This window comes from Paroedura picta, unplaced genomic scaffold, assembly GCF_049243985.1.
Source record: "Paroedura picta isolate Pp20150507F unplaced genomic scaffold, Ppicta_v3.0 Ppicta_v3_sca22, whole genome shotgun sequence".
In the NCBI taxonomy this organism is placed as follows: Eukaryota; Metazoa; Chordata; class Lepidosauria; order Squamata; family Gekkonidae; genus Paroedura; species Paroedura picta.
The window spans coordinates 4,857,298-4,869,714 of NW_027518619.1; the positions used below are offsets into that span (position 1 = coordinate 4,857,298).

At 50.6% G+C, this 12,417-nt stretch overlaps 1 protein-coding gene across 20 annotated transcripts in view; it reads right to left on the reverse strand.

The window, feature by feature from the left end:
- LOC143828387 (microtubule-associated protein 2-like) overlaps window positions 1-1,957 on the reverse strand; it is a 318,337-nt gene extending 316,380 nt beyond the window's left edge. For 16 of the 20 annotated variants that reach the window (XM_077318800.1, XM_077318792.1, XM_077318791.1 and 13 more), the window contains exon 1: window positions 1,812-1,957. The gene's annotated coding sequence lies outside the window, so the exon portion shown is untranslated. The remainder of the gene's footprint in view (window positions 1-1,811) is intronic. The other 4 variants (XM_077318804.1, XM_077318801.1, XM_077318805.1 and 1 more) reach the window with 2 other exon arrangements.
- Window positions 1,958-12,417: the final 10,460 nt, after the last annotated feature.

The following is a 12,417-nucleotide window of genomic DNA, read 5'->3' on the forward strand; positions in this document are numbered from 1 at the left end:
TCGGTCCTCTGCTGTGTCCCACACAAAAGCAAAGGCGCTGAGAAGAGCCACGTCTTTGGCGAATGAGCGTGGCTACGGAAAGCCAACCAGCCCCGTAGGTGAGGCTCGGCCACGTGGGCTACCCCACCAAGCATGCACAACTGTGTGGGCTGCCACCAGGGACCCAGGGCAGCAGGGAGGTTCATGCAGCTGGAAGAGAGAGCGTTGGAAGCCAGGCATGGGTGTGTGTCTGTGTGTGTATTACAGATGCTCGGTTCCCTTTCAATTGTTTCAGACCTGCCAGAATCCGATGACCCCCCCCCCTCTCGTGCAATTTATAAACCTGCCCATGGGAGATGTAGGCTTGCCAACCTCCAGGCAGGGCCTGGAGATCTACCAGAATCACGACCGATCTCCAGACTATGGAGGCCAGACTGTGATTTAGGGAAACCAGAGGAATTGGCCGTTTTAGACAGGGGACTATGGCACGGCACCAGCCCATCCCCCTCCCCGCCCCAAACCCTGTTCTCCCCCACTGGTCTACCTGCCAGATCACCAGGCATTTCCAGACCCGGAGTTGGCACCCCTAGGGGGATGGGCGCATACAGCATGGCATTTCAATGACTAACGCTTTTGCTGGAACACAGGGCTTCTCCCATTGGCAATCGAGCGCCTTTGCAGGCAACAAAGTGGGAATTATTGACAGACAACCGAGAGACACTGACTCTACAAATAATGATAATAATTAAAAAAAGCCATAACTGAAAGCACCAGCAAATGGTCCTTTTTGTTAGAGGCTGCCTGCCTCCTCTCGAGGAGCACACACCCACCCTCCTGCCTCCCTCTGTCTCCTTAGAGCACCAGCCGGCCCAGCGCTTTGGGCGTGCGCATGACTCGGCGAGTCCATCATCCCCCCCCCCCCCCGGCTGAGTCGCAGAGGGGCAGCCCCAGACAAGGGGAGCCTCCTCAAAGGGGGCCTCTCCGTCCCCCTGCCACAGCGGAATCACGGACACCATCGGGTGCGCTTCCATCGGGCGGCTTTGTTCCGCCTGCCTCTCTGCAGTTGCAAGCCCCCGCCCCCCTGCTCTTCCCAAGCTGTTTATTGCAATACCAGAATATATTGATCCAGCTCCACTGACTCCCGTTATTATGACACTCCCCCTCCCCAAATAACCCAATGCTGCCCCCAGGATGCATTTACCTGAGTTACAAGCTTAAGGGCTTTTTTTTTTTGGGAGGGGGGGGTGTACACCTGATACACTCAAAGGGAGGGCGACTCATATGGGATTGAGAGGCGCACCTTCCTCTCTGCCGACCTCTGGAGGCGACGCTTTGCATTTTCCTCGCATTAATCGCCTAAATAATGCTTCGCCGCCAGCCCATTGTGGGCCGGGCGTCAGGAGGGCACCTGTCCGGGGCTCTGCTCACCAGCCCAGGATTCCGCAGCCCCCCCCCCCCCAAACGAGCCCTGGGAGGAGCCCGGTCCCCTCGGGAGTCGGCCCCCTGCTAGTCAAGGCGGGCTTGCCCCCAGGAAAGCGTCTCTCGGAGCGCAGCCCAGCCGGAACGGGGGTGGCACGGGGGGGTTGTCGGCTGAGATTCCGCTCTGCGGTCCCCTCCCTGCGCCCATTTTCGGGAAATTCCCCCCCCCTTGCACCAAAGGGGCTGCAACCCCGGGAAAGGGTGCCCCCTCCAGGCGCCACTCCCCTTTGTCTGGCGCTGCGCGGCCAGACAGACGCCCTCGCTCCATCCCTTGGGGCTCTGCGCGCCGGTGCCACCCGGCCGGGAGAAGAGGCGCGTCCGCCGTCGAGCTCACCCAGCCGCCCTCTGCCTACCTTGGTCGCCCGGGAGCGCTTGGCGGAGGAACCGGGAGCCAGAGAGCCGGAGAAGGCTGGACGGCCGCTGCGCCTGCTGCTCCGACGCCCGGCCCCGAGAGCGACTGCCTGCCGCCCGCTCTGCCTGCCTGCCTGCGCGCCGCCGCCGCCGCGCCCGGGACACGCCTCCGTCGCCGCCGCCGCGAAGGCGCTGCCCCGAGGAGCGCCCAGGGAGGCTGGCGGACAGCGGGGGGGAAAGGGCTGCCAACTCCAGGCCGGGGGGACGGGTGCCTGGAGGGCTCGGGGTGAAGCCAAGGCAGCAGGATGACTGGGGGGGTCGGGGCACTTCTGCCTCCCCCAATGAATAGTTTCAAGATTATAAATTGTGTGTGGGGGGGCGGGGTTTATATCAGTTTCAAGGCGTCCACATTTTAGTTTTCCGTTTTAGGGTACATTGAAACAGTCCCGATTGGATGTTTTAAAGCAGCTTATGACTGGTGAGGTGTTTTAGGGCAGGGGTAGTCAACCTGTGGTCCTCCAGATGTCCATGGACTACAATTCCCATGAGCCCCTGCCAGCGTTCGCTGGCAGGGGCTCATGGGAATTGTAGTCCATGGACATCTGGAGGACCACAGGTTGACTACCACTGTTTTAGGGTTCCAATCTGACCGGGAAGGTCAGCAAAAAAAAAGGGGGGGTTGTTATTATTAACTACAACAGCAGCAGCAGCAGCGACAACAACAACAATAACTGTGAGAAAAAGATCAAAACATTTTCTTCGACGTTATGGCTGTCGTTGGAAGCAAGACGTTTCTGCCCTCGTGGACTCCTCCCCGCCATAACAATATTAATCGTATAAATTATTTTTGATACAAGTTTAAATGCGCCCAGTTTTTTTTTATTTTTATTTTGCTTTAGATTACATTGAATAGATTTCCGTGGGCCCTATACATTTTCTTCTCTGCTGGGAGAAAAAGATTAAAGCCTTTTCTTTGACCCTAAAAGTTCATTCCCCCCCCCCCCAGTTTTAAAAAGAAATTGACACTTTTTAATTGGCCCTTGAAAGAATCCTGGGCCCTAGGAAATTGGCCCCTGGGAGGTGCCTGAGGAAGGGGAAGAAGACCCCATAGACGCCTCCCTCTGAAGCAGCTCTTTTCACCAGGGTATCAGATCTCTGTGAGCTGGAGACCAGCTGGGATCCCGGGAATTCTCCAGGCCCTACCTGGAGGATGGGACAGGGGGGACTTCCAGATCTTGACACGGGGCCAGGTAATGGCACAAAATGGCACCAAATGCCTCTTGCCCGGCTGCCAGACAATCTTAGGAGCTCCTGGCTACATTATGCACATCCAGTCAAACCAGAGTCAAGTCAAAACAGGGTTCCGGATTCTATTCCCACTTTCCATAAGCCATTTTCCTCAGTGTCTTTCCCCCATGTAAATATGCAATATGTAATACTCGGGTATTCCACAATCACGCCAAATTCAAGAACGCCTCCAGAAAGAAATCAATACAAAACGGTATTCCAAATCAGAGCATCCCACCTTCCAAATGTTGTTGTTATTTATGTTGTGTTGTGAATTGTTACTGGATTGTTGTGATGTTGTATTGTAAATTGTATAATGTTATAGATTGTTATAATGCTCCATGTAAAGTTACATAATGTTCCATGTAAACCGCCCAGAGCTGTAAAGAATGGGCGGTATAAAAATCAAAACAAACAAACAAGCAAGCATAAATACATACATACTAAAAAACAAATACAATGTCCAAGCCTATGTTCAAGAAGCTATTCAAATCAAAGAATCTTTTGTACTGTCTATAAAGATGATAACTCCTCACATTATTATAGTAAACGCTCACAGTCTCAAACCAAACAAACGAAATGCAAACATCACAAATACCTGAATACCTTATAATATCAAAGGGCCATCGGTCCCTGCTATTTGACCTACAGATCGAAACAGCCTGCTCCGTTATTCTAGTTTCCATCCATTACACTTGACAGGAAATCTCCCTATTGATCAATTTCTTGGACGCAGACAAAACAATGCTTTGTAAGAATGGTTTCCATGGGGCTTGTGAGCAATTAACAGCATCTTTAAAAACCTGGGGGCACCCTAATCGAACCCGTTGCTAGAGCCAGGCATCATTTGCCAATTGCAAGGATCTTTTAAAATACAGAGAAAAAAAACGCCACTCTCCCTGCCTATAACCCCCAAAGAGCCTTACACTTCGCCACCTCCAACTGGCTGGTGATCCCTGGCCCCAGAGAAACGCGTCAGACCTCAACAAGGGTCAGAGCCTTCTTGGTCCTGGCCCCCACCTGGTGGAACGAGCTCCCTGAAGAGATCAGGGCCCTGCCCGAACTTCCACAATTCCGCAGGGCCGGCTAAAGGGAGCTCCTCCACCAGGCATTTGCTTGAGGCCGTCTAGCCCCAAAACACCCACTGCCCCCCCCAGACCCTCCCTCCCATGACTGAAGAATCTGACCCTCTCAAAGCTATGTCAGTGTTCCGGTTTCTGTTAAATATTGTTCTGGTTGACATGTTATGATAGTTATATTTGTTATATAAATATTTGTTATATCGCTTGCAATGTTCTATGTAATTCTATGTTATATGATGTTATATGTACACCGCCCAGAGCTGTATGGAAGGGTGATATAAAAATCTTGAATGAATGAATGAATGAAATGGTCTCTTCTTTTGAATGTTCAGCTTTTGCTAATGTAGTCTGGGAAACAGTTGTTCATTTATTTAAATCACTTATTCTACTACTTTCGGAGAAAATCGTAGCCTTGGAGGGCATCACCCAAGTCCCTCCCCGAACCTCACTCTTCCTGGGAAATACCTGGAAACTGAGGGGGGCAAAGCCTGCAAGGGTAGGATTTGGGGAGGGAAAGGAAGGGGCTTTGGTGGGGTCCAATGCTGCAGAATCCACCCTTCAAGGCAGCCATTTTCTCTGGCGGAGCCGATGGCCAATTCCGGGAGATCGCCATGCCTGTCTAGAGGGTGGCAAGCAGGACCCAGAGATGACTTGGGGTTGTCCTTGGCCCAGTCAGCATTGACCTGGATAATGTAGGCAAGCCCGATCCTGTCGGATTCTGGGAAGCTAAGCAGGGCCAACCCTGGCAGGGCCTCTCCCCTTGCATGGGAGAGCTCCAAGGTTTTGGGTGGCAATTCCTCCAAGGAACACTAGGGGGCATGACATGGAGGCAGGTGATGGCAAACCACCTCTGAGCATGTTTTTCCTAGCCACCAGACAGTCCTCAGATCTCTTGGCTAGACTGCATCTATACCACAAGATAAAATAATCATCTCCTCTGCTTTACTGAGGCCCACGTGAACAACCTGAGTTGTTTTCTGTTGCTTGGAAGGCGATCAAAACAAGGAAGAGCTGGGTGGATTCGCAGCAACTTAGGTAGAGATAGTCTCAATTGCTTGAGAACGCTTGTGAGTTTTAAAATTATAATGTTGATTCTTATAGCCGAAATGTCTCAAATTTTATACTATTTTCATTATCAATGATGCTTTTATGCATTTTGTAATTTGATTGCCGGTCTACTACCGTACTAAAGAGGAAAGAGGCCCCAGAGGGTCAGACCAGAACCAACGGGGTGAAATTAATTCAACAGAATTTTCAGCTAAACATCCGGAAGAAGTTCCTGGCAGTTAGAGCGGTTCCTCAGTGAAACAGGGTTCCTCAGGAGGTGGTGGGTTCTCCTTTGGAAGTTTTTAAGCAGAGGCCAGATAGCCACCTGACAGAAATGCTGATTCTGTGAACTTAAGGCAGGTGGCTGGGCCAGAAGGCTGAGTCAGTGCTTGGCTCTTGTGGCCTGTTTTTGCATGCCCATGGGAATACTAATCGCCAATTTAGGGTCGGGAGGCAAAATTCCTCCAGGCTGGACTGGCCAGAGATTCTGGTGTGGTTTTTTTTTGGGGGGGGAGCATCATCTGGGCATGAAATTGGGGTTACTATGGGTAGGCAAGTAGTTGTAAATTTCCTGCATTCTGCAGAGGATTGGACTATATGACTCTGGAGGTCCCCTCCAACTCTATGATTCTATGAAAGGTGCCTTAATGCAGCGATCCTCCAACCTTTTTCCGGTTGAGGACCACCTCCGTGGGTGGGGGAGAGCTGTTGGCCCGGGCACTGTGCATGCGCGTTTTTGCCACCAGATGGCGATAACACATGCACAGAGTAGTTACGCATCCCCGGTTTCGCCAGCAGGGGGCACTAACGCGCATGCATGGCAGCTCCGCGCATGCACGTTTGCGTCCGCTGGCCACGCCTGCCTCTTCCTCCCCCTATCACAGCAAGAAGCTAGCCGGGCCGCGAGCAAAGCGGCCGCTTCACTCGGGGCCTGGCGTGCTTCTCGCTGCAGGGGGGAGAGGCAAGCGCGGCTACCGGCGATCCGGTACCGAGGCCTTTGCGGACCGGTACCGGCCGGTACCGGGCCGTAGACCGAGGGTTGACAACCCCTGCCTTAGTGGGACAATGCTCTTCATGTAGCTTTGCAGACAAGGAGTCTGACAAGAGCATATTGGAGGCTGTGCTCTGAAAGCTCCCCACTGCTTTCTGCACTGACTTTCTCAAGGTGTGATTTCAGTGTGTCAAAACTGTGATCATGGGCTCCGTCACACTTTCACAAAAGGTGTTGTTTTGGGAAAGAGCAACACAGAGTAAGCAGTGTTATAAAAAGCACCTCCAGAACTGCTGAGCATCTAAAATCCCACTTAGGTGAGGCCATCCGACCCTGCAATCTAACCATGAAATCCTAAACAGAGTGGCACTTTTCTCAAGCCACCAGAGACAATGGGCTTCCAGGGAGCATGACTCTGGGTAGGATTGCTTCTGGGGCTAGAAGTGCTCTCTGGTTTGGGTTTTCAAGCACCTTAAAGTATTTTGTAGGGTGGAGATACAACAGAGGACAGAAAAGGCAATCATCAACTTACAAAAATAAAAGAGAACCATACATCCTGCCTCTGGTTGCTTGGAGAACATAAGGAAGAGAATCTAAGGGAGTTGTGACTCTCAGAAGCTGCAACCCCAAAATCTTACTGGTCTGTCAGGTGATGCTGGACTTGAATCTAGGTGTCCTACTGCAGAAAGACATGGCTCCCCTCTGAAATTCACCTCCATAGGAACATAAGAAGAACTTGCTTTATCAGACCAGAGGTCCATCTAGTCCAGCATCCCATCCCAGATAGAGGCCAACCAGCTCCTCTGGACAGCCAACAACAGAGCATAGAGACTGAGACCTTCCTAAGAGCATAAGAAGAGCCCTGCTGGAGCAGACCAGAGGACCATCTAATCCAACATCCCATCCTACACAGTGGCCAACCAGCTCCTCTGGACAGCCAACAACAGAACATACAGGCTTAAGGACATCAGAAGAGCCTTGCTGGATCAGACCATTTAGCCCACCATCCTGTCTCGCACAGTGGACAACTAGTTCTTCTGGACGGCCAACAATAGGACAGAGAGACCTAGGCTGTCCCTGATGTTGCCTCCTCTCTCTGGGGTTCAGAGGATTAGTGCCTCTGAGTGGCGATATTCCCCTCAGTTGCAATGGCTAGTAGCCACTGATAGATTTTTCCTCCATGAGTCCAATCCCATTTGAAAACAGGTTATTCCTATGGCTTCTGGCAAGAGCCTCTTGTGGCGCAGAGTGGTAAGGCAGCAGATATGCAGTCTGAAAGCTCTGCCCATGAGGCTGGGAGTTCGATCCCAGCAGCCGACTCAAGGTTGACTCAGCCTTCCGAGGTCGGTAAAATGAGTACCCAGCTTGCTGGGGGGTAAACGGTAATGACTGGGGAAGGCACTGACAAACCACCCCGTACTGAGTCTGTCATGAAAATGCTGGAGGGCGTCACCCCAAGGGTCAGACATGACTCGGTGCTTGCACAGGGGATACCTTTACCTTTATGGCTTCTGGCAGTAAAAATTAAGTGTCAAATAGTATTTCCTTTTTTCTGTCCTGAACCTATTGCCCATCAGCTTCATTGGATGCCCTCAAGCTCTAGTATTTTGGGAGGGGGGGGGGAGTTCTCCTTGTCAACTCTCTGCACCCCATGCACAATTTGATAAGCCTCTATCAGGCCACCCGAACTCCACTTTGTCATCTCTTTTCTAAACTGAGAAGTCCCTGATTCTTCAGCCTTTCCTTTGGGGGAAGCTGCTCCAACCCCCTCACCCTCCTGGACTTTTCCCAGCTCTACCATGTCCTTTTGGGGATACAGTGACCAAAACTGGCCATGGTATTCCAGATGCGGCCAAACCACAGATCTCTATTGAGGCATTATAAAAACAGCCATTTTATTATCTCTAAAATAGAGTTTGCCCTTTTCCCTGAAAGAAAAGGATGAGTTGCAAGCATCTCTATGCACCATTCACTGAATCAGAGCATGAAAACCTCTCCTTTTCCCCACCCTAAGCTCAAAAGACCAAATCAATCCATTTGTTGCCTTCTGTCTTCTCCTCTCTCATGAACCAGCTAAGTCAGTAACTGCAATCTGCCCTAACCAGAATAGCAACAATGTGCTGTGAAATATAATTTAATTTGTAAAACCAGCTTGAGAGCCAGTTTGGTGTAGTGGTTCAGAGGGGCGGCTTCTAATCTGGCGAGCTGCGTTTGATTCCCCGATCCTCCATATGCAACCAGAGCAGTTCTCTCAGAGCTCTCTCAACCCCACCTACCTCACAGGGTGCCTGTGGTGGGGAGAGGAAGCAAAGGTGCTTGCAAGCCACTTTGAGACTACTTCTTGTAGAGAAAAGTGGGGTATAAAAACCAACTCTTCTGCTTCTGCTTCTTCAGCATTAGCTGTCCTTTCCTCACAGTAGCCCAGCTCTTATGTCTTCCAATGAACAAAGCTCTGGAATATGTGCCCTCTTTCAGAAGCTGGGTTATCACTTGTGGTTTAGGAAGTTTCTGGAGATTTGGAGGTGGGGCAAGGCTTTGGAAGGGGAAGAACTGCTGCAGTATTTATTTATTTATTAGATTTTTATACCACCCCTTCCATATGGCTCAGGGCGGTTTACATATAACATCACAGGGGGATACATGGAACAACCTAACATACAACATGGTCAAGTAGACCAATAATTTAACAGTGGTTCTGAATAACACAATTTCAGTGATCTTAAACAATTATGCCATAGAGTCTACCCTCCCAAAAACTGAGGGCAACTGGTTTTTGACTTCTGGAAATGAATCATAATTCCAAGAGATCTCCAGGTCCTGCTAGGAGGTGGGCAATCCTAAGGAAAATTCCTGGAGATCTGGAGATGGAGCCTGGGGGGGGGGGCAGGTTTTGGAAAGGGACAGGACTTCACGGTAGAAGGCCATAGAGTCCACCTGTTTTCTTCAGGGGAACTGACCTCTGTGCCCAGCAGAGAGAGGAATCCTTAACTCAAAAAGTACTGAGTCCAAGAACTAAAAAAGGCTGAATAAATAGAAATGCATAGCCAGATATTAAAAGCATTTTGCATGGAGGAATTTGAGATATCATAATACATGAAGATACACGTATTGATTATTAAAGAAAGTTAAAAAAAAACAAAAGGCCTCAATATTACCTGAGTTTGTTTATGGTTGTATTGATCTGAATGGGTTTTTGTGGCTTGCAGATCAGCTGTAATTCCAGGTGTTTTCCAGGGGCCCTCTGGAGGTTGGTAACCCTATCCAAAAGAAAGAGTTGGTTTGTTTTGTTGGATTTTAGAGATTAATTCTAGCCTCAGTGCCTTATCTTTGGTCTACTGAAAACTATCAAAAGCTCTGCTAATCCAGCACCTTGCAAGAACACACATACTTTAGCCAGGCCTTGACAAATTTTTTCCAGCTGGAGAGGCCAGACTGTTTCAGCTTTCAGGGTTACATAATTCTAACAACCCCATTTGCAAATCATGTCTCTCACCACAGCTAATCCTATAGTCTTCACAGAAGGGCTATAATCATCACTATCACTAAACATTACAAAGTTGAAGTTGCATGCAGACAACTTGCTCCTTACCTGATTAGCCCTCCCTGAGGAAGTGCTGGCAATAGGGAGAGTGCACCCTACCAATGAGGGACTATCAGTTCAAACTGCATGCAGACAACTCACTCCTTATATAATTGGCCCTAGGGAGAGAACACTCTGCCAATGAGAGTCAATCAGTTTAAATTGGCTGCAGCCAACTCAACACCTTACCTGATTGGCCCTCCCAAAGGGTGTGCCACCAACAGAGAGAGAGAGAGAGAGAGAGAGAGAGAGAGAGAGAGCACTCTGTCAATGAAGGCCAATCAGTTCAAACTGCACTCTGCAAGTGAGGACCAATTAGTTCATATTGCTTATCTGTCCTCTTCTTCCTCTTCCTGTTGCTTGTCTGATGGAAGAGCTACTGACCTTTCTGAAATGCCCTGTTGCTGGTAAATTGCCCCATCCTCAACCTGTTCCCATTCTCCATCTCCCCCAGGAAAAAGGGAGGGGGGAAGACAGCTACTTCCTTTCACTCCTGTGTTGGTCTCAGGCTTCAGCTCTCTGCTGGAAAGAAGCACAGATGAGCCGCCAGGAATGCAGAGAGATTCAGTATTTCAAACACAGAATGCCAGCGGACAGACAGAATCCAATGAATATCTTAACTCAGGCCTGCGAGCCAAGGTTTGTTCAGGCAGTCCAAGGGTATCAGCAGAAGGAGCAGTTCTACCACCCAGCCTCAAGTTAATATAGGCTGTCAGCAGTCTCTCTGTCCTCACTGTGTGATGACTGACAGTCTTGTTGAGCTCCCTTCCAGCACATAGATGGCATTGCTTAATTGGGGGTGGGAAAGAGGCAGCCCCTCCACAATGTTCCCTGCCTGGCCTTTGGGAGATGTGTCTGTGAAAAGGAGGCAGCTCCCCCATGGCCTTCCTTGCCTGGCCCAGCCTTTGGGAGATGGGGGTGGGTGGGAAGGCACCAACCCATCCCCTACAGTCTTCCCTGAGCAGCCTACTCTTTGGAGATGTGTGGGTAAGTAGGAAAGAGGCAGCCTCCCCCCTCCCCTTGTGGCCTTCTCCATCCAGCCTGGCTTTTGTGAAATGTGGAGGAAGCCACCTTTCCTGCCTTTGAGAAATGGTGGGGGGGAGCAGAAGGTGGCAGCCCACCTCCCTGAGGCCTTCCCAGCCTGGCCTTTAGAAGATGTGTGGGACGGGAACATGGCAGCCCATCTCTCCGTGGCCTGCTTAGCCTGGCCTTTGGAAGATTTAGGATTTGATGGGAAGGTGGGAACTGGGGGGACATGTGCAGACACTGTTATATGGGGGTGGGGGTAGGAGGGCCAGTGCCCCTCCAGAGCAGCTGTTTTCTCTAGGAGAACTGATCCTTCCCTTCCTCTGTATTTTTCTCTCTTGTTCATCTTGTATTTCTCTCTTTCATCATCCTGAAGCCTGATATATCACTGGTAAGTAAAATCATAAAACTCCGGCTCCTAAGGTTACCAGATTTTAACATTGGTAAAGCGGGACACCATTGACCGGGGTGGTTCTTGATTTAAAAATTGGTCTATATGGAGCAACAAAAATAGTATTGTAATATCTTTAAATAGGACAGGGTCCTATTAAATAAAAGAGTAAGGCCACCTGGGGAGGAGTTAGGGCGGGCCCTGTCCAGGATAAAAACTCAGAGGGCCCAATCAGGAGCCGCGAAGCGGCTCCTGATTGGGCCCTCCGAGTGTCCATCCAGAGCCAAGCAGCCAATGGGGAGGCGCGCAAAGTGCCTTCCTATTGGCCCCTCACCAGGACAGACCAAAATTCCATTCACCCAGCCAAGTATGGCTGCCAGTCTGCTCCTGACCACCAAAGGGAGAGGAGGTAAGCAGGGCTGCCAAGGGGGATGAGAACACAGGCTGTGCCAGCCCTTTTCGCCCCAAGGCTGTCCTAACTGCCATGTCCAACTGCAAATTGCCTCAGAACCCTGACAGAGCTGGCAGGAGGCTGCAGAGTGCTCCCCCTCCCCCCCTCCAGGCCTGCTGCGAAGGAGCCTCTGAGAGGCCCTGACTGAGGGGAGGGAGGCCTTTCCAAGAGCAACGCAGGGGAGCCTGAGGGCATTCCTTCTGAGGGTGGGGAACTTTCCCCTTCTGCCAAACAGTTACCTGACAGGGAGACCACAGAAAAGCCCCTTCTCACTTAAAATACTGCTCTGGCTGGGGGTTGGACACAGCCAAGCCATGTGTCTTTCTTCTTTGCAACTCTCTGCAGATTTGAGGCCACTGCACAGTGTTATTCTGCAGAGGAAGCTGGCTCTTTCGTCTCCTGTTTCATCTGCACAACAACCCTGTGCAGTAGGCCTCAAGTCTTTCAATTCAACAACAACCTGTGTGGGAAGCCTTAAATGTTTCTTCTCTACCACAACTCTGTCCAAAGTAGCCCTTTCTGCCTAGGGAGCTGATCTTTGTACTCTGCAGGTGAGCTGTAATTCCAGGAGCTCTCCACACCTGTAGGTTGGCTACCCCTGGGTTGGAAATATTCCTGGAGGTTTGGAGGTGGGACTTCAAAATCGTACAATGCCTCAGAGTCCAGCCTTCAAATGAGCCATTTTTGGCTGCAGTTGGTAGGGAGTGGTGCAGGAGTGTCCCTCCTGGCCTATGGGTTATGGCCAGCCCTTAT